The sequence below is a fragment of the Scyliorhinus torazame genome, chromosome 6, assembly GCF_047496885.1.
Source record: "Scyliorhinus torazame isolate Kashiwa2021f chromosome 6, sScyTor2.1, whole genome shotgun sequence".
NCBI lineage: Eukaryota > Metazoa > Chordata > Chondrichthyes > Carcharhiniformes > Scyliorhinidae > Scyliorhinus > Scyliorhinus torazame.
In genome coordinates this window covers 300,118,683-300,141,261 of record NC_092712.1, presented here as the reverse complement: position 1 = coordinate 300,141,261, position 22,579 = coordinate 300,118,683, and the positions used below count along the sequence as shown (strand labels likewise).

General features: G+C 41.0%; 1 protein-coding gene across 3 annotated transcripts in view; it reads left to right on the top strand.

Moving 5' to 3' along the window:
* Window positions 1-22,579, top strand: part of exoc2 (exocyst complex component 2) — a 323,421-nt gene that overhangs the window by 8,578 nt on the left and 292,264 nt on the right. The window contains exon 1 of one of the 3 annotated variants that reach the window (XM_072509915.1): window positions 13,377-13,468. The exons of the other annotated variants lie outside the window; for them this stretch is intronic. The gene's annotated coding sequence lies outside the window, so the exon portion shown is untranslated. Of the gene's footprint in view, window positions 1-13,376; window positions 13,469-22,579 lie in introns of those variants that run through there. 3 annotated transcript variants of the gene reach the window in all.

Below are 22,579 nucleotides of genomic sequence, written 5' to 3'. Positions count from 1 at the left end.
CCAACATATTCCTCAATTACTTTCTTAATCTTATCCCAGAACCCTTGGTCTGCCAAAAGCCCCACATCTCTCCAACACCACATCCACCCAATGCGGCGCATGATCCAAAATCCCGATTGCCGAGTATTCCGACCCTTTATCCCCAGCAAACAGCGCCTTCCCCACCACAAAAAAGTCACTTTGCGAATAAACCTTATGGACTGAGGAAAAAAAAGAATACTCCCGCTCCCTTGCGTGCAAAAACCTCCAAGGGTCCACCCTCCCATTTCCGCCATTAGTCCAGCCAATGCCTTTGCCTCCCCTGTCGGGACAAACGAGCGCGGCCGTGACATGTCCAATCTCGGCTCCTGCACCAAGTTCCAGTCTTCACCCACTATCAATTCATGTGAATCCAAGTCGGGGATGGCCACACACACCTTCTTCACAAATCCTACATCATCCCAGTTGGGACCATCCAAGCTTACCAGCGCCACCAGCCTCCCCTCCAATGCCCCTGACATGATCACATACCTGCCTCCCATGTCTGCAACCGCTTTCTCCATCTGGAACCGTACTCTTTTGCTAATCAATACCGCTACCCCTCAAGCCCTATCATCAAATCCCGAATGAAACATCTGGCTGACACAGCCTTTCTAAGCCTCACCTGGTCCTTCACCTGGTTTGCACTGAGTGCTGAATGTAGTGCATTTGAGTGCTATAGTGAGAGTTTGGTGACTGAGGGAGTATAAGGCTTCATTTTTATCTAAAGTCTAGTCTTTTATTTAGTTAATTAACTTAAAAGTTGCTGTTTGGTTGAGAAGAAGGTCCAAAATTGCCCTTAGTGTTGGGTGGGGTTACTGGGTTATGGGGATAGGGTGGAGGTGTGGGCTTGGGTAGGGTGCTCTTTCAAATAGCCGGTGCAGACTCGATAGGCCGAATGGCCTCCTTCTGCACTGTAAATTCTATGATTCTCTATGTACTTTGTGCTAACATGAGTGGAATCTTTAACAATTTCAAAAGCTCTTAATTATACTATCACGTGATGTTATCGAATGACAGGTTTAACTATATTTGCTGCTTAAATTTGTGATCTCTCTTTATGAAACCCAAAATCCATGTTTTAAAATATTTCTAAATATGATAATCTTCTGCATCCACTAGCACCCTCCAAAAAGGCCACATCTTGAGTTTAACCACAGAATGTGTGACAGGCAGTTCAATTTTATAAAACTTTAAAAAAAAATTTAGAGTACCCAATTCATTTTTTCCAATTAAGGGGAAATTTAGCATGGCCAATCCACCCAGCCTGCACGTCTTTGGGTTGTGAGGGAGAAACCCACGCAAACACGGAGAAGGTGCAAACTCCACACGGACAGTGACCCAGAGCCGGGATCGAATCTGGGACCTTGGCGCGTGAGGCTGCAGGGCTAACCCACTATGCCACTGTGCTGCCCCAATTTTTAAAAACTTATGTGCTCAAATTTGTAGAGTTAAATTATTGCTTTTGGTGATCCTATAAGTTCTAAACTATAAATCCTAAATTTTAAGATTGTCATAGCATTTTATGCTGTCTATTCTGTAGTTAGTAAAAACAGTCTGTGATCTAGTGTCAACAACAACTAGCCCTTTATAATGCTTTTCTAAAGGAAGTGTAAGGAATAGCTCAGCAAAGAAGGAGAGTCTAAGAGGGGTGACCACCAACTTGGCCAAAGATTTTATGGAACTATTGAAGACAGAGGAGCTGGAGTGCCAGAGGAGCTTACGAGGGAATTTCGAGGAATAGGACCTAGGCAGCGGAAGGCTCAGTGCCACAGGTGAAGCAAAAGGGGGGGCATGGACAAAGATTGGGGCAAAGAAACGCCGAGATTGGAAAGTTCTAGCGCTCGACAAGGTTAAAGATATAGGATTTAAACACAACAATGAGATTTTGAGGCACTGGGAGACTGGATGTCACATAGGAATGATGTGCGAGTTGGACATGGTGCAGGATAGAATACTGATCCCTGGGGAAAAACAGTTGTCACATAGTGAATGAATCCTTTATCTTTGTCTCTTACCTCCCAAACAGTTGTTTCATAAATTTGCCTCCAATTCTGCGGACTTTAATTTTTGCCGATAATCTCTTGTGGAATCTTATCTGTATGGATCTCCAGAAGGCACTTGATATTGCCCACCATGTGAGTGACGCCCTTAAAAATTCATTCTCAAATAGATACGGCCTACTCTTCACAAATCCATGTGGACTCATTGTCCAAGTGCTAAATCACTGTCTCTGATGATTGATCCCAGTAATTTCTACACAATTGATATTAAGCTAATAAGTTACAAATTGCTGACTTTTACTTTCCTCCCTCCCTTAAATAATTGAGTGACTATTTCAATTTTACAATCCAAAGGCACAATTCCTGAATTTAGAGAGTTTGGAAAATTATGGCTAACTTATCTGCAACTCTCTTGACAGTCCCTTTTACTGCCTAGGCTGGAAACCAAGACTCATTACTTTTCTCCAAAAATGTATTTAAAAAAAAAAATTGAATTAAACCCACTAAATTTGTCCCCTTGACTTATTTTTAGGTTTCCTTGTACTACTGATATTTAATCCTCTTCCTCCATTGTGAAAATGGATAAAATATATTCAATGAATAAGTCTTCCATATTTTATTATCCATTATAGTTTTTGCTTGTGACTCTTTAATGGGACCCCATTCCCCTTTGCCACTCTCATAATATGGTTACAATAAAGTTTGCTGTTAGCCTTGACATCCCTGCCTTGGGTGACTGTCTGTGTGGAGTTTGCACATTCTCCCCATGTCTGCGTGGGGTTTCCTCCGGGTGCTCCGGTTTCCTCAAGATGTGCAGGTTCGGTGGATTGGCTACGATCAATGCGTGGGGTTACAGGGATAAGGTGGGGGAGTGGGCTTAAGTAGAGTGCTCTTTTGGAGGGTTGGTGCAGACTCGAGGATTGAATGGCCTCCTTCTGCACTGTAGGGAGTCTATGGATCCTGTGCAAATTTTAAAAAATCATATTCATGTTTGATACCCCATATTACATTTATTGTGGATCCCTTTGCTTTTTCTAGCTGTCCGTGTCTGTTGGGTTTCCTGTTCGTTTGCATTTGTGTCAGCCTTTTCGCTTGATACTGTCTCTTTTTGAAAAAATATTTTTATTGGTATTTTCCAGTTTTTACAGAGTAACAGCTCAAGTGTATTTTTCATTTCATTTTTTCATGTAATATTGACAAATACATTTTTTTTATTTACAATGGTTTTTACATGAGCCCCCCCTTCCGCCCCCCCCCCCCCCCAATCCTCTCCTCTCCCCTCTGCCCCCCTTCCCTTCCCTTCGCTGGAAGGCTGGAAGCTTAGTTTCCCTCAGTGTTGCCATCTGCCCTGGGCCTCACATACTGTGTTCCGCTTCTTTCTGTTGGGTTTTTAGTTTAACCTCATTTGTTGATCATGATTTCTCAACTGCACAAATGGAGCCTTTGCCTTTTTTAAGGTATGCACTGGATTTGTATCATGCCAGATACGTATTTGAATATTTTCTACTGTGTGCAGGCTTGCCCATTAACAATTCAGTCCATTTTAATATGGTCAATTTATTTCTCATCTCTGATGCTTGCATTAGTTAAAAGTTGTTTAAAGTTCAGCTTGAAAGTCTCCCTTGTCCCTGTCAGACCTAAAACTTGCTAGATACAAATTGTTTCCTTAATGTCCGATTGTTAAACAAGTCTGGTTTGTTACTCATCACTAAGTTGAGAGGAGCCTGAGTTGAGAGGATTATGAGGAGAGACTAAGTAGGCTGGGACTACACTCATTGGAATTTAGAAAAATGAGAGGGGTTCTTCTAGAAACATAAAATTATGAAGGGAATAAATAGGATAGAGGCAGGGAGGTTGCTTCCACTGGCGGGTGAAACTAGAACTAGGGGCATGGCCTCAAAATAAGGGGGAGCAGATTTAAGACTGAGTTGAGGAGGAACTTCTTCACCCAAAGGGTCGTGAATCTGTGGAATTCCCTGCCCAGTGAAGCAGTTGAGGCTACCTTGTTAAATGTTTTTAAGGGAAAGATAGATAGAGTTTTGAACAGTAAAGGAATTAAGGGTTATGGTGAGCGGGTGGGTAAGAGGAGCTGAGTCCACAAAACGATCAGCCACGATCTTATTGAATGGCAGAGCAGGCTCGAGGGGCCAGATGGCCTACTCCTGGTTCTTATTTTCTTATGTTCTTAGTTATGACCTCTTCCCTTGTTGGTTCTAAATTGTTTTAGAAAACTGACCCATGGACGTTCTAGAAATTCATTGCCTTGACAGCTTGAGTTGTTCTGCCTCTCCCAGTCAATGTGAAAAGTAAAAAATGAAAATCTCCCAACATAAATACCTTGTTTTTTGTTGTATGTTTCCCTGATCTCATGCATACATTGCTTGCCCACCCCCCACTCCCCCATCTCTACCCATCTAAATCATTATTATCAGGATATCTGTAGACAAGCCTTTTATCATTTGCTATTCCTTCACTTTATTTATTGTATTTTTACTGCCACTTCACCCCGACTGAAAGACCTGCTTTATGTTGTGGTAATTGTCTTTTATCAATATTGTTACTCTTTTATCAATTGCTCTTTTTTCAAAAGATAATATAGCCTGGAATGTTTATCACCCGTTCATGGCTCTCTGCATTGCCTAATATATCAACCCCTTTATGCTGAATTTGTGCTTCTATCCAGTTTTCTATCATCTCAATCACGTGTTATAATTTCATACGCTAATCTCTTAGGTGGGACTTTGTCAAAATCCTTCTGAATGTCCAAGTAAACCACATCCACTGGCTCCCCTTCATGCACTCTACTAATTACATTCTCGAAAAAGTTCATTAGATTTGTCAAGCATGATTTCCCTTTCGTAAGGGAAAGATCATGTGGACTTGAAACATTAACCGTTTCTCTTGCCATAGATGCTGCTCGACCTGGTGAGCTTATCCAGCATTTTCCGTTTTTATTTCTTTAACTGGATAACCTATATCCGGAAGACTTATTTTTTTCCTGACAGTTTATCATGAAAAAACAAATATTCTGCATGTTATCCAGAAAAGAAGACTTGTTTCATATAGTACCTTTTACAACCTCAGCATGTCCCAAAGCATTTTACCGCCAGTGACGTTTTCTGTATGTTTGAAATCAGTGTTATAATGAGGAAAAATGTTTATGGATAATTTGTGCCTGTGAGTTTTATGATATTTATGACAAGTTTAGCACATAAGCCATAAAATCTGATCTTGACAATGTCCATTTTTTTCCCCACCCTCCTCTTTTCTCACTGTCTTGCTGCAAACCTTTAGTAGGGAAGTGAGCAGTGGGTGGATGTAGTGACCTGGGCAGTATCAATTCCATTCTGGAATTGACGAACAAGAGCCAAACCTCTTGAGTCTGTATTTTATGCCTCTGATGAAGCAGGCAGTTTCCTCATAATACTCCCAACTTGTGGACTGAGCAAGAACTTCCAAAACTTTGGCCAGTAAGGCTCTGTGGTTGAGGAAAAGATTCCATCTGATGATGTGAATGAGACCCACCAGGATAACCTGACAGTTACCTCAAAACCTATATAGTTGAAGGGTGAGCATCATTTCCAACTTTAGGTTAAGAAAATGCCTGCTGTTTCTTTTTATGTTTTATAGCCGCTGTGAGAATTCTTTGTTGAGCTTTTGGTTTCCAGGTCTATGACCTCTGCTTACAATTTTAAAAACATTCTTAATAATAATCAGGAACATCTGGTCTATTTAGAAACATGATTAGCGCAGATGTTAACTTTTAGCCCAATGTGGAACTGTACTGAACTTGTCATATTGGACCCGTGATATATTTATATTTAGCATGATCAGATTATCTTTTGCTGTTTTTTTAACCTTTGGGAAATATTAGATTGTCAAGTGTACGCACACTTCACTTACGGTTGCCGGAGTTTCTCAGAAGGTGACTGATTTGTAAGCTAGTCAGATTCAATTTTGGGTCGTCAAGTTAAATACCTTCTATGCGTCACTTACACAACTTGTGTGGTCTTCTAACACCATGAAGTCAGTTATTCTTATGGCTGTACCATTGAAGTTAGACCTGTTCTTGCACCTCTCCCTTCCCCATAGCAGTTTTAATTCCATATTAATCTTTCCCTTGCTTTTTCAAATAGATTATTGGAGACTCAAAAATGTGACTTTAAGGTCACCCACAGAACTAATTAAGATTTTTATGTTTTATAGCTTGATTTGATTCAAAAACAAATTTGCTTCATGGGAACAAAATATTACTTCTGCAATTTACTAAGTCTGTATGTAATTTGCTCAGGTATTGAGTCTAAAGTTTACTTTTGAATCAAATTTTACAATTTTCTGCAGAGATTTCTAATTCACAACAAACTATCCGTGAGCTTTGGAATGTAACAGCTGAACATGTTTAACGTTATTTTTATAATTGTTTTGGGAAGTGGCGAGGGGACCTCTGTTTAGAGGGAAAAGATTTTTCTTTAATCAGAGTATATTATCGTACTAAATTGAATGAAAAAAGCTTGTGAACATTTTTCATGGTTTCAAGATCTATGATATAAAATCGGAATCTTCATAACCCCACTATATGCACGTTCAGAGCAGGTGAAATAAGAAGTATAGAATCTCACACAGTGCATGTTGAGAGAAAAGCGATATTTCGATTATCTTTAACCTGAAAGATAGTGAGATTAGCTTGCTTTTGCTCAATACAGAAAAAATACTACTTTATGCTTAATTTTAAGTTTTGAATGTGGGATTCTTTTGAAAGTGTTTTCACTACCTAAAAATTATACTGAGAGATGTAGGAATGTTGAATGCTAATCATTCAAAAGCTTCACAGTAAGGGTACGCTACCCTGCCACGGCATAGCATTTTTACATGATTTGACAATACTCTCTGCTGGGAGAATCATGCATCCTTTATAATTTGGCATTATTTATTATTGATGCCTGTCTCTCTGATGAAGTTGAGTGAGTGAGGGATTGGACTCGGCTTAGTAGTGTGCTTTTAGCCCCGGAGCTAGAAGATTGTGGGCACAAGCTTCAGCATGTAGTCCAGGCTGATGCTTCAGTGCAGTGCTGTGGTGTCGGAGTTGACATCCAGGGCATGAGCTCAGATCTCATGATCGCAGTTTGAGAAATTGAAATTGATCTTTTACGAAAGGAAATCTGCATCGTTGTCGGGTTTGACCTCTATATGTCACTCCAGCCCAACATGAATTTCCCTTTGACTTTATCTAGCAAGAGTGCTAGAAAGGAAAAAAAAATATCTGCACAGCTTGCCTGGCTGCAACCTAGGAATGGACAGGTCAAATGCACTAATGCAAAAGCAAAAGATTGCAGATACTGGATGTCTCCAATAAAAAGAGGAAATGCTCAATGGATTTGACAACTTTTGTTTCATTCTTCACAGATGCTATCATTAAGGTGTTTGACAATAGCTCACCGACCTGGAGAGTTTCTCTCTCCACAGATACTGCCAGAGGTGTTGAGCATTTCCAGCATAATCTGTTTTTATTTTTGGTCAAATGCACACTTAGCTCAGTTAGCCCTGCAAAGTTCTCCTTGTTGACATCTGGGAACTAATGCAAAGCTATTCCACAGATAAGTCAAGCTGTAGCCTGCCATAGACTTACCAGAGAATCCCTGCAGAAGGAGGCCATTTGGCCCATCGAGTTTGCATCGACCCTCTGAAAGAGCACCCTACCTAGGCCTACTCCCTTGCTCTATCCCATAACCCCACCTAAACTGCACATCCCTTGACACTAAGGGTCATTTTTTATCACGGCCAATCCACCTAACCTGCACCTCTTTTGACCGTGTAGGAAACCGGAGCACCCGATGGAAACCACGCAGCCACAGGGAGAAAGTGCAAACTCCACACAGACAGTCACCCAAGGCCGGAATTGAACCAGGGTCCCTGATGCTGTGAGGAAGCAGTGAGATCTGGGGCTGGTTTAGCACAGGGCTAAATAGCTGGCTTTTAAAGCAGACCAGTGCAGGCCAGCAGCACGGTTCAATTCCCGTTCCAGCTTCCCCGAACACATGCCGGAATGTGGCTACTAGGGGCTTTTCGCAGTAACTTCATTTAAAGCCTACTTGTGACAATAAACAATTTCCATTTCATTTCATTTCATAGCCACTGTGTAACTGTGCCGTCCCTATTTACAGCTTCATATCTATCAGCTAGCATCTTTCGGTGTATCCTGTCGCAGCAGAAAGTCTGATCTGTCAAAGAGAGTTTGGTGGAGTGTAGTGGTGGGGGAGGATGATGGATAGACATTGGGTGTATCTTCAACATTGACTTTGGATCACATTAAGTTTGTGGCTTCAGATCAAATATGTGCAAGGAAGCTTTCACTGATTACTACCTACTGTCCTCCTGCTGATGATGAATCTCCATGTTTCACACCACTTCGTGAAAACACTGAGTAGCATGAGCATAAAATGTACTCTGCATTGCTGCCTTACAGCGGTGAGGTCCCAGGTTCGATCCTGGCTCTGGGTCACTGTAACTGTGGAGTTTGCACATTCTCCCTGTGTTTGCATGGGTTTCGCCCACACAACCCAAAGATGTGCAGGATAGGTGGATTGGCCACACTAAATTGCCCCTTGATTGGAAAAAAAATGATTTAGGTACTCTAAATTTATATTTAAAAAAAAGATGTACTCTGGATGGCAGATTTCAATATACAATCTTAATTCAATGAGATGCATGGACAAGCATGCAGGGAGCTACACCAGGTGCACCTGAAAATGCAAAGCCATAGGGCTGCTGTACGGGGCTACCTAACAGCTAACTGTTGAAAGACGCAGACAGAGATAGAGCTAAGCGATCTACAACTGGCAGATGGGGTCAAACCTAGGACTTGGCTCCTCACTCTGCAACTGGACCCGCGACTTTCTCACCCATAGACCACATTCAGTAAGGATAAACAACAACACCTCCTCCACAATAGTCCTCAATACCGGGGCCCTGCAAGGCTGTGTACTTAGCCCCCTACTGAACTCCCTATACACATACGACTGCGTGCCAAAATTTGGCTCCAATCCATTTACAAGTTTGCTGGCGACACGGTTGTAGTGGGTCGGATCTCAAACAACGTTAAGTCAGAATACAGGAGGGAGATAGAGAACCTAGTGGAGTGCTGTAAAGCCAACAATCTCCCTCAATGTCAACAATAATAAAGAGCTGGTCATTGACCTCAGGAAGCAAAGTATCATACACACCGCTGTCTTCATCACTGGGGCTGAGGTGGAGATGGTTAACCGCTTCAAATTCCTAGGTGTGCACATTACCAAAAATCTGTCCTAGTCCACCCAAGTCGACACGACCACCAAGATACTTCCTCAGGAAACTAAGGAAATTCGGCATGTCCACATTAACTGTTATCAACTTTTACAGATGCACCTTAGAAAGCATCCTATCTGGCTGCATCACAGCCTGGTATGGCAACTGCTCGGCCCAATAAACTTCAGAGAGCCGTGAACACAGCCCAGTCCATCACACGGACCTGTCTCCCATCCATTGACTCCATTTACACCTCCCGCTGCCTGGGGAAAGCGGGCAGCATAATCAAAGACCCCTTCCACCCGGCTTACTCACTCTACCAACTTCTTCCATCAGGCAGGAGATACAGAAGTCTGAGAACATGCACGAACAGACTCAAAAACAACTTCTTCCCCGCTGTTACCAGACTCCTAAACGACCATCTTATGGACTGACCTCATTAGCACTACACCCCTGTATGCTTCATCCAATGCCGGTGCTTATGTAGTTACATTGTATACCTTGTATTGCCCTATTATGTATTTTCTTTTATTTCCTTTTCTTTTCATGTACTTAATGATCTGTTGAGCTGCTTGCAGAAAAATACATTTCACTGAACCTCGGTACACGTGACAACAAACAAATCCAATCCATGTTTGTTGACATTACAAAACCAGGGTGGAAAGACAGGTGTGTGGAGGACGCGAAGGGGCGGCAACAGATATAGACAGATTGACTGACAGATTAAATGATTGGGCAAGAAGGTGGCAGATGGAGAAGTGTGAAATCATTCACTTTGGGAGGAAGGATCGAAAAGTAATATAAGATTGATAAACATTGGTATGGAGAGAAATTTAGGTGGCCTTGTACACAAACCTCAACAATTTAATATGCAGGTCCAACATGTCTGGCTGCATCACAGCCTGGTATGGCAACTGCTCAGCCCAAAACCGTACTACAGAGAGTCGTGAACACCGCCCAGACCATCACACGAAGCACAAACCAGCCTCCCATCCATTGACTTTGTCTACACCTCCCGCTGCCTGAGGAAAGTGGGCAGCATAATCGAAGACCCTTCCCACCCGGCTTATTCACTCTTCCAATTTCTTCCATCGGGCCAAAGATACAAAAGTCTGAGAGCACGCACTAACCGATTCAAAAACAGCTTCTGCCCCACAGTTAACAGACTCCTAAAGGACCCTCTTATGGACTGATCTGATCTCTTCACACATCCTCTCTACCGAGTAGTACTACACTCCTGCATGCTTCACCCGATGCCTGTGTCTATGTATTTACATTGTGTATTTTATGTTTGCCCTGTGTATTTCTTTTCATGTACGGAATGATCTGCCTGAACTGTACGCAGAACAATACTTTTCACTGTACCTTGGTACATGTGACAATAAACAAATCCAATCCATTCATCCTCCATAATTCCCCACTCTACAACCCTTCCTCCAGCGCCACCCCCAGATCCTCCTCCCACTTGGCCTTAACCCCCTCCAGCGACACCACATCCTCCTCCAAAATCCTCCCATAAATCGCCGAGATGACCCTCCCTCTGACCCCATCACCGAAACACTCCCTCCAACAATGAGGAGGGTGCTATCACTGGAAACGTCGGTAGTGGCTGCAGTCTTAACAGGGACAATAGAAAATGATGTGGTTGTTGGAGGCTCATTATTTCAGATTCTGATGCACAAATTCCTCAGGGTAGAACCCTTGGTCAAGCAATCTAGTTGCTTCATCACCGATGCCGGTGTTTATGTAGTTACATTGTGTACCTTGTGTTGCCCTATTATGTATTTTCTTTTATTTTCCTTTCTTTTCATGTACTTAATGATCTGTCGAGCTGCTCGCAGAAAATTACTTTTCACTGTACCTTGGTACACGTGACAATAAACAAACAATTATAAGTCATAATGGAGCCTAAGTGCTGATTTCACAATATTACATACGATCAGTTCCTATTGTTGTGTTAACTGTATTAGTATCTGTATCAGTTTGAAAGTACATTTTATTTCCTCTCCCAATGGTTCTCTCTTGAGGCATTGATTGAAGTAACTTGCAGCATCTCCAAAACCTACAACCTCCACCATTGAGAGCATTAAAGGCAGCATAAGTATGGGCAAGTCTTCACCTCAAAGCTCCTCCCAAACTACACAACATTTTATTTATTATTTGTCGTTGTTTCTTCATTGCCATTGTACTAAAATCCAAGAACTCTTTATCTGATATCATTGGAAGCACCTTTACTCTGTGAACTGTGGCAGCTTAAGTACCCAGCACCAACCCACCACAACCTTCCCCAAGACCATGACAGACTCGTAATAAATGTAAATGTTATCCATACTCTGATTATGATTTATGAAAAATCTGCTGGTCAGGAGAGTGGTGATGGTCCTCTTGATTTATTCAAAGCAGAGGAGTGGGACTGTGCACCCAGTATCCTGGCCTACAATTACACCTCAACCAGCACTACCAAAATCACATTGATAACTTATTTTGTTTTTCTTGTGGACTTTTGCTGTGTGCAAATTATCAGTCATATTTATCTACATTATAACTGAGTATACTCCCAAAATTATTAATTAACTGTGAAATTCTTTAGGAAGCCCTGAAAGCTGCTAAAGTCATCAGTTTCTACCTCATTACATCACATCCCATTTGTGGAAGCAATAGTATTCCAGAAATTAGTGGGGATAACAGTTTATTCCTTTAAGCTGTCTCTTGTATTCAGTAAAATTGCTTCGTTCAGATCTTGGGAAATAGTGGCTAAAAGAGGAAGGATTAGAAATACAACTCTTTGAACCTTCCTTGGCTTAGCCACTTGTATTTCGTTTTCTTTTAGTTATTTTGTTTTCTCCCTGTTTTGTATGTGTGTTCCGTCCGGGATTGAACAGGAGACCCGTTCCTGACATTTTCACTTTTGTATGTTGGAGTTGCATGAGAGTGTTATTCCCAGCTTCTAATTTTTCCTTCTCCTTGTGGGGAAGTGCTTTGTATATGCTTGGTATTTATTTGTGAAAGGGTGGTCGAAATCGGATGCTCACTGTGTGGGAAATCACTACCATAAGCCCTTTCTACCAACCTACAGTACAGCATTCTAGCCAAAGGGCTGTTTTTAAATTAGATTCCTGTTATGAAAAGTTTACATTCTTGTAGTATGGCATACTATGGCTTGCATTAGAGGTTGTAATAGCAGATGCTAACATTGAGGATCTTATGCAATTCTGTATATTTGCATTGCATGTTCATGTGGTTGGGAGTTTTCCTGCGAGAGAAAAAAAATGAATTGAGTTGGGGTGCTGTTTGGACATGGGGGAAGGTATGATAAAGTTGAGGCAGCATGGTGTACATGGCCTCAGGGATACTGCAAAGGTATTATTGGTCTTACTTTCTGTAAGGCTGTTTGAAATGTAAACTCAACTTTACAAAATATTCTCAGATTGGACTATTTTAGGGTATTGGAATAATTTGGATATGATAATCTGTCTTTTTTTAGATTGTTTCCCACATGTTTGAAAAAGTGTTCCACTGTTTTGCAACATCTAAAATCTGAGTGAGATGAAATTAGTGCAAGCAAGATATTTCTTATTAACATTTTATGGTTGAATAAAGCACATTTTTCATTGAATCATTTCTGTGACTTTGAACTACAAGTTGGCATGCAAAGAGAAAGGGAGTTGAAGGCAATACTTTTTTACATATGGAGAAGAACACAGGAATCCTTCAAGCTTTAGCAGAAAGAGTAAAAGTGTCAAGGTTGCAGAATAATTTTTCACCAGCTGGTCGGTTAGTGGTCCATTATTATCAGAAAAGGCACTCAACATGCTCCAACAACTTGATAGACTTCGAGATGGCAAATAAATGATTATGGAGATGATGCCATTGTCACATTTGACTGCAAGCTAACTATGTTGAGGGACTGGGTGGTCTTTTCTTATCCTTTTTCTAAGTAGAAATGTTTAAGGCAAATTCTTGCACCTGTCTCCACAAGTGCAATGTGGTGACTTGCAGTGCTATATAAAAACCCAAATTTGAGCTTAATAGAGCGGTGCTCATCTTTGTCGTTCTTGTTCCATTTGTTCAAAGCAGGCAGCTGCAAAGATGATGGTGTGTATCAGAGGAATCATGAGTTGGCTTCAATCCTAAGCACCTCTTGGAACATGTTATGGAGTTGCATGGTATGTCTACCCACGCGCACTAGGGTGCACACTTGGATGTCTGATGACTAAGGGCATGCATTTAGCAAGGTACAATCTGACTTGGAGTTTGTAATTTAAAACAGAATAGCGGATGTGGAGTTGCAGAGGAATTGTAATGAAAAAAACTATACAATAATCCAGCTACAAGCTCTTCCTCCCATGCAACAGGAATAATGCATCTCACAAGTTATCTGTATCAACCTGGGGACTTGAGTTGACAGACCAAGTCTTTTGTTGGGGGGGGGGGGGGGGGGAAGAGTTGCACGAGCTTCTTTCACCTTAATTATTATCTTTAGTTTTGATGTTTGCATTTGTTTCCTTCATTTATCTTTTGTCATTCATTTATGACAACATTGGACTGCTCTTATTCCAGTCTTGTTAAATGTGATTTAAAAAAGTAAAACAGCTATTTTTAAAAAAAAAGCTTATATTTTATCTAACAAATTGCAGTTGATCTCTTTAGAATAAAGCGATTGAGGGAGACTGCAGAAACGTTTTTTGAAGAGCCACTTAGTGGCTAGAGCCTGCAATTACAGGATGACATTTACCACTGCCCTGTAATTTAGAATAGTAAATACTGTATTATGACACAACCAAGTGAACAGGCTATGCACACCCTATGCAAGCTTCTTTTCTCTATTGATTCCATATACCACCACTATGTACAATATATATTATACAATATCTCAAATCAAATTTTAGTGCAATTTTTTTCTTGACATATTTTAGTTCAGATTGTCAAGAGTTAAATGCTGCTGTCTTAATTCATCTAAATTATTATGTAAAAGTAAAATATAATGAAATAAAATTTATGCCTAAACTTCTTTTAAAGAAATTTGACTACATTTAGGACCAAAATTAATGATAAAGTAACAACGTTTCAGACCGTCTCAATTATTGGTGCACGTAAAATATGTGGTGAGGAAGAAAATGCTACAAATTGTGAATTTCCACAAATTGCAGGAAGGTTTAAACCATTCCATCATTAGCCTCGCAGCAATGGGAACCCACTGTCAGCTTCCCCATTAATTTCAGGAATTTGAGTCATAGATAAATCCAAAGCTTGGCCAAATAAGCAGATTTTAAGGAATGTTGTAAAGGAAAAAGGAGGGGATGACGGGCATAGGGATTTAGGGTGGGAATTCCAGAGCATAGGCCATAGGCAACTTCAGGCATGACTGCTGATGGCGAAGCAATTCATATTGCAGTTGCTCTAAAGTTCAGAATTGGAAAGTTACAGATTTCTCAAAGGGTTGTAGAACGGTTAAAGATTGCTGGGTGGATTGAGGACATTGAGGGAATTGAAAACAGCAGGAAGATCAAAAAAAACAGTTGAGATAAATGACCAGTGAATTTGTTTTGGTGATTTTGATTGAAAGGTGAATGTTAGTTGCGACACTGGGAGAATTTTGTTCCTCTTTTGAACAGTGTCATGGGATAGTTTATGACATCCAAAAAAGAATGCAACATTCCTCAAGTTAAATATCAGCCTAGAATCCAGTGCAATGTGTTTGTCTCTGCAGTGGGGCTTCAAACCTTCTGAGGCGAGAGTATAATTATTAAGTCAAGCTGAAACTAAAGGATAAATTGAAAAGATGATAAGCTCAATTTCCAGTTATGCAGAATAGAGTCTGATCTTTGCTGCTGCTCTTCACAAGGGAAGGTGAAGGTTTTTGAGGCTGCCTGTTCTCTGGTAAAGCTGTCACAAGTGAGGAGCTGTTTTGAGATACTTTGCCAAAATAACCATTTCAATTTTGGTGAGGGGCGATGGCTGATGTCCTTGCTTATTTGTCCCACTGGAACATTCCTGCATGCTCACCAATTTGATTTCTGAAGGAGTTAGAGTTTACATGCCACAATCCCAAGTGAAGGGGACTGTTACATTGTTAAATGTCTTGGGTGTAAATGAAATGGGAGAGAACATCTCAGCTAATATTGTCTCCATTTTGTCATTCTCATAAACTTGGTCCTATTAAACTTGCGCTATACATTTTCGTGATAGTTGAGCTTTAAACCTTTGTGGATGCATTTGTAGTTGAAAGGGCTGCGAAGCATTGTTAAGGATTTCCTTCCGAAAATTCACAATTGTGGTGTAATAGTGGCCTTACTTTGAACCATGGCATATTCTGAACTACATTTGTAGCAGATGCTTTGATGTTGACTGATGTTGGTTGTTCGTTACATAACTGGGAGCGTCTTGCAAAGTCCTACAATAATTTGTATCAGCAATAATTATTAGCCATTTGGAGGACTGAAGTACTATTTTTGATTTTACTGTAAGAGGTATTTGGGTAAATACCAATAAGGAGATGTATCGTTTATGTTCTTTATAGATGTCCTTGCACAATGTTTTATATCAGTGGAAAAATAATTCAGTATTATTGTAGGTGACTATCAAATGATAGAAATTGATAATTTTGCTGCAAAGGCAAAAAAAACCCAGTCAACTTTGTTTAACTGTCTAAATGCATAAGCAATATCACTGCATCATTTAATTATTGGCTTTCTTCTGTAATCGTTACTTATACTGCATACTTCTGTCATTTTATGCTTTTTTGAAAAAGGGCAGGAGATTGCGGTGATGAGTAGAATGCGAAACCATCAACAGCATTGAATACCTTGTGTCCTGCCAGTGTGATCACGTTTAATTTCCATATTTGGCTTAGATAATGTTCTGGTGATATCGCAAGTTTATTAAATTGTTTCTTCCCCTCACTTCCTCCATCCCACCACCATTTTAAAACCGTATTTGTGTTTCTTTATTCTTGGATTGGATTTGTTTATTGTCACGTGTACCGAGGTACAGTGGAAAGTATTGTTCTGCATACAGTCCAGACAGATGATTCTGTACATGAAAAAACATAGGGCAAACATGAATACACAATGCAAATACATAGACACAGGCATCGAGTAAAGCATACAGGAGTGTAGTACTACTCAGTAGAGAAGATGTGTGAAGAGATCAGATCAATCCATTAGAGGGTTGTTTGGGAGCCTGGTAACAACGGGGAATATGCTGTTTTTGAATCTGTTAGTGCGTGTTAACAGACCTTTGATTCTCCTGCCCAATGGAAAAAGTTGGAAGAGTGCATAAGTGGGTTGGGAGGGGTCTTTGATTATGCTGCCCGCTTTCCCAAGGCACCGGGAGGTGTAGACAGAGTCAATGGATGGGAGATGGGTTCATGTGATGGACTGGGCAGTGTTCACGACTCTGTCAGATAGGATGCTTTTTATGGTGCATCTGTAAAATTTGATAAGAGTCGATATGGACATACCAAATTTAAGTATTGGCGCTGTTCTGCTTTCTTGGTCGTAACATCTACGTGGGTGGACCAGGACAGATTGTTGGTGATGTGCACACCTGGGAATTTGAAGCTGTCAACCCACTCCTCCTTGGCACCATTGATGCAGACAGGGGTGTGTACAATACTTTGCTTCCATGGGATGTGGCCGTTGTTCGAGAGGCCAGCATTTGCTGCTCTACCCTTTGCTTGCTGAGCCATTTCAGAGGGCATGTAAGAGCCAACCACATTGCTGTGGATCTGGAGTCACGTGTAGGTCAGACCAGTTAAGGAAGGCAGATTTACTTCCATAAAGGACACTAGGTTGAACTGATGATCATTTCGTGGTCACAATACTGAGACGAGCTTTATATTCCAGGTTTATTGACTGAGTTCAAATTCTACCAGCTGCTGTAGTGGACTTCGACAAACCCATGTCCGCAGATCATTAGCTGAGTCTCTGGATTATTAGTGCGGCGAATGCTACCAGGCGATGTGGAAAACTTGATCTTGCGTGATTTTGTTCTCCATTTTTTCCATCTTTAGGGAATGCTGAGCCTCACTTTATTCTTCCGCCCTTCTGTACAGATTAACAGGGACAGAAACCACCACTTGGATTATTTTTTGATTTATTTTTCTCTTCTGCCAGTGCATGCCACATTCTATTTCTCGGCAAAAGAAACACTTCACCTTTCCTTTTTATTTTCCCTGTCTCTATCTCTCTCTCTCTCTCTCTTTTCCCCACCCCACTCCCTGCAGGAGTGCCCAAAAGCAGTAAGGATTGCTGCAATGTGTGTTCTCCCCCATATTTATGTTTAAAATAAGTTTGAAATTCAGTAATCAGCACAGTCAGCAGTTCAAATATTTAGCCAGCTTACTTGTGCCCTATTCTTTACCCCCTCCCCTTCATAAAAAAGTGGTGTTGATGTAGTCCTTTGGGTGGTGTTTCAATAAAAGAAAAATGGGAGCTTGGTTGTAATCTTTGTCAGAATTAAATTACACATCTGCGGTGTCAATGCTGTATTTTTAAGGAAATATGTATTAACCTATTAGCATCCAGTTTTCATTGGAGACGAGCCATTTTCACGCTGAGCTTGTGTTCCTGCTTGAAGTCTTCCTGTCACTGTTCCGTATCCACGACCCAGCCTAGGGCGTCTTTTGACGGATAGCTAGCCATTTCCTGTGTTATACACTAACACTAATTGAAAATTTGGGTGGCCTTGCTTATTTATTTTGAAGGAATGCAATGGGTTATATTTTCATGGCAGTTTCTCAGCAGTGCAGCATTTCAGTCTCTAGATCACTAAAAGCAAAAAGTGAGATTGGGAGCCTAATTTGATTTAGACATTTTATATCATTTAAAGCCTTTCTAAAAATTCTCGAGCAGCATAAACAACCTCCTGTTTTCTTTGAGACTTGTAACGTTATTTGAATTATACCATATTTCTGTGTCAACAGAACTGTTGTGTGGGGCTTCAGTGCATTTGATGTGAATTTTCAAAATGTTTTTTTTGAAAGAACTTATCTTTGGTAAACTATGTAATAACGTTTATACATGAAAACACTTTATGTAACCAAATAGATTGAAATGGAAAACTAAATAAAATCAAAACAATACCTAATAGAATCCTCTGCTGACTCCGGAGAGCAAATACTTTCCCAACAGAATTGCTTGTGTTGGGAATTACCTTTTGTCTGTTGCTCATAAAGTTAATGTGCAATAGTGACATTCAACTTTGACGCCTGTGGTTCAAAGCAAATTGCAGCATATTTTATATTTTATGAAGCACGCTATCGTTCTTTACCATGGCCTTTTCGATGCAATACAAGGAAATCCCATTTATTAATCGATTGGGAAGAATTTGCCTTCCAAGATGAGAAACCAAACTGATTTGTCAAAGGCAATCAATTCTTTGTTGGTATTTTCCTTACTTAATTCTTGCACCTAACTTGTTTTTACTCTTTTCTAACCTTCTTATCACCTGAAATAGGAATGAACATTTGTTTTCTCATCGTGTTTTCTCCATCAATGCTTCTCTTCTGAGGCATTGACTGTAGCAATTCGGCACTGCTCTTCAGCATAGGAACATAGGAATTAGGAGCAGAAGTGGGCAATTCAGCCCTTCGAGCCTGCTCTGCCATTCAATCAGATCATGACTGATCTCTTCCTGCTCTCAACTCCATCTCCCTACCTGTTCCCCATATACCTTTAACCCGGGTCCAAGTCACTACACTATTAATTCCAGTAGGACTTCCCTACCCAGCAGTATTGATGGTGGCAACCTGACTTAAAACAATTAATGAAGCCGCAAAATAGGTCATCACCTCCTGCAGCGAAAGGCCAGACACCCGTGAGGTGAACTTGCCAGTGCATTCCCATTCGCACTGTGCAATACCTGCAGATGCACCAAGTATAGAATATACAGACCTTGTAAACCTACAACCTCCATCACCGGGAAAGACCAGGGCAGCTGGTACATGGATCAATCATCACCTCCAAGGTCCCCTCAAATCACACCACCCTGCGTTAGGCATATATTGCCATTCCTCCATTGTCTCTGGGTCAGTATACTGGCGCTCCCTGTCGTGGCACGAAGAAGAGCCACTGCCACCTTCTCAAAGACAACAAACAAATTCCAACCTTGCCAGCAGTACTGTGATGAATAAGTAAGCTTTGATATCTTAGTGAGAAATGGATCCATGGGCACTGGTTAGCTCCGGAACCTTCTGCTTCAGCATCATAAATGTATGTCAACATGCTTTTTAACTTCAAGAAGATCACAGTTGTGGCCATTCCTGCTCTTGTCATAGAAGTTGCTTCATGTTGATCGTGTGTGATAACCCATCCTAATCTCGGCTGACGCTTCAGTGATTATTGAGTGTACTGTACAGTCAGAGGAGCCGTATCTTGGATAACACATTAAACCAAGGAACATTTTGAATTTTGTATATGATTCAATAGAACAATTTGTAAAAGAGTAAGGAGGTTTTTCCCTGAAGTCTGGTAATATCTATCTTGCAACCGGCATTACTAAACTAGATTATCAGGATATATCTACTTGCTGTTCGTGGGACCTTGTGTGCACATTGGCTGCCATGTTTCCTGCATTAAACAGGGACTGCATACTTCATCAGCTGTCAAGAGCTTTAGGATGTTCTCTGCTTGTGAAACGTGCTGTTAAGGGCAAGTTCTTTCTTTATCCACCAACTAATCCCAGCTGAGAAATGAATAATGACACAAAATGAGCAAACTTGACCTCATTTGGAAAGTTTATGCTAGATAGAGAAGAAGGTGAATTTTTTTTTTTTAACATGCACTTATTATTTAATGGAACATTTTGTTGTGAGCTTGGATCTTTCTAGGCTACAGGGCATAAGAGAGAGCAAGAAAAAATTTGTTTACATATTCAAATAAGATTCATAGAATCATTGAATTTACAGTGCAGAAGGAGGCCACTCGACCCATTGAGCCTACACCGGCCCCTGAAAGAGCACCCTACCTAAGCCCACACCTCCAACCGCTGCACACTACGGGGAAATTCAGTGTGACCAATCCACCCAACCCGCACATCTTTGGACTGTGGGAGGAAACCGGAGCACCCGGAGGAAACCCACGCAGACACGGGGAGAATGTGCAGACTCTGCACAGACAGTGACCCAAGCTGGGAATACAACCCGGGTCCCTAGTGCTGTGAAGCAACAGTGCTAACCACAGCTACCATGCCGCTCAAGATCTCACAATGTTGTACATAGAAGCAAATTACTAATTTGTATTTTTCACCTGATGATGTGCCTATGATTGTGACTTGTTAATGGCTTCAATTGGATTGTTTATTTTCAATGCATAGTGTTGTGCCTTTCGTGTATGAAACTATGATTGTTCTAGGCTCAGCCCAGAATCCCTTTCATTGGCTTTAATACAGAACTTAAGTTTCGTCACATTTATTTCCTTCCATTGTTTATGGGATTATTTGCCTTCATTTGCTAACAGTGGGGTTCTTCAGAATAACATACTACTCTAGATAATTTAGGAAGAACTCGAGAATTGCTCTATATAACGATAATTTTATAATGTTAATATGTTACAGATTTAATAAGGGACTAATTGGGTAGTTCTACCAAAGGCTTGCCACAGGCAAGATGGGAAAAATAATCTCCTGTGCTGTATCGTTCCATGGGTACAGGAGCAGGGATGTCTTGCTACAATTATACAGAGCCTTGGTGAGGCCACACCTGGAGTATTATGTGCAGTTTTGGCCTCCTTATCTGGTTATTGCTCTACAGGGAGTGCAGCAAAGGTTTACCAGACTGATTCCTGGGATGGCGGGACTGACGTATGAGGAGATAGTGAATCAGTTAGGATTGTATTCGCTGGAGTTCAGAAGAATGAGGGGGGCCTCATAGAAACCTATAAAATTTTAATAGGACTAGACAGGGTAGATGCAGGAAGGATGTTCCCAATGGTGGGTGCATCCAGAACTAGGGGTCACAGTCTGAGGATATGGGATAGACCATTTAGGACAGAGATGAGGAGAACTTCCTTCACCCAGAGAGTGGTGAGCCTGTGGGATTCGTTACCCCGGGAAGTAGTTGAGGCCAAAACATTGTATGTTTTCAAGAAGCCGTTACATATAGAACTTAGGGCGAAGGGGATCAAAGGATATGGGGGAAAAGCAGGATGAGGCAATTGCGTTGGATGATCAGCCATGATAATGAATGACGAGGAGGCTTGAAGGGCCGAATGGCCTCATCCTGCTCCTATTTTCTATGTTTCTATGATTTTATTGATCAAGTTATCATTAACCTACTTGTGTGTCTGTGTGTTACAATCCATAGATGTTTTAAATATTTGGTATTCGGTAAAATAATTAGTGAGAAAACCTGTTTAAATGGTCTACATTTTATTATCTAACATAGTTTTACGATAGCAATGTCTAAAACCTATTGGCTGCTGTCCAGTTAGTAGTGGTACCTCTCACAGTTGCACCAAGAAATAGAATAGAGTAGGATCTCTACAGTGCAGAAGGAGGCCGTTCGACCCATCGAGTCTGCACCAACCCTTGCAAAGAGAACCCTGCCTAGGTCCACGCCCCGACCCCATCCCCTGAACTCAATAACCCCACCTAACCTTTTGGACACCAAGGGGTAATTTAGCATGGCCAATCCACCTAACCTGCACATCTTTAGACTGTGGGAGGAAACCCGAGCACCCAGAGGAAACCCACGCAGACACTGGGAGAAAGTGCAAACTCCACACAGACAGTCATCCGAGGCCGGAATTGAACCTGCGTCCCTTGCACTGTGAGACAGCAATGCTAATCACTGTTCCCCAAAATACAAAAAAAAGAATGTTTTTATTTCAAATAAAAAATTATAATTGAGGTACAATAAAATAAAGTTATAAAAACGTTTGATAACTTTTCATTTGAATGAACGAGCATGGACATGTACAGGTCAGAGCTGATTGTAAACTGGACCTAGCCCATCTCAATTGGTCAACAGCTCTGGATGTACTACCGCGCTCCAAATGTTCCTGCGTGTGTTAGTTTATAATAATGTGTTTGAAATTAATGCCTGGGGGAAAATGAGCGGATAACAATTCTGTGACAACTTGTGGAATTGTTTGAGATTTTCCGTGGCCCTGTCCAATACTAAACTTTTGCGCTGCATTGGTGAGAGATCATTGACTGGACTGGCTTCAAACTGGGCTCTTGAGGGGTTCTTTGGAGCAATATCTTTCTGCGGGCTATGATAAGGGTTAACCTCATATTTATCAAAGTTGGTTTATCTTATGCATGATTTTATTTAA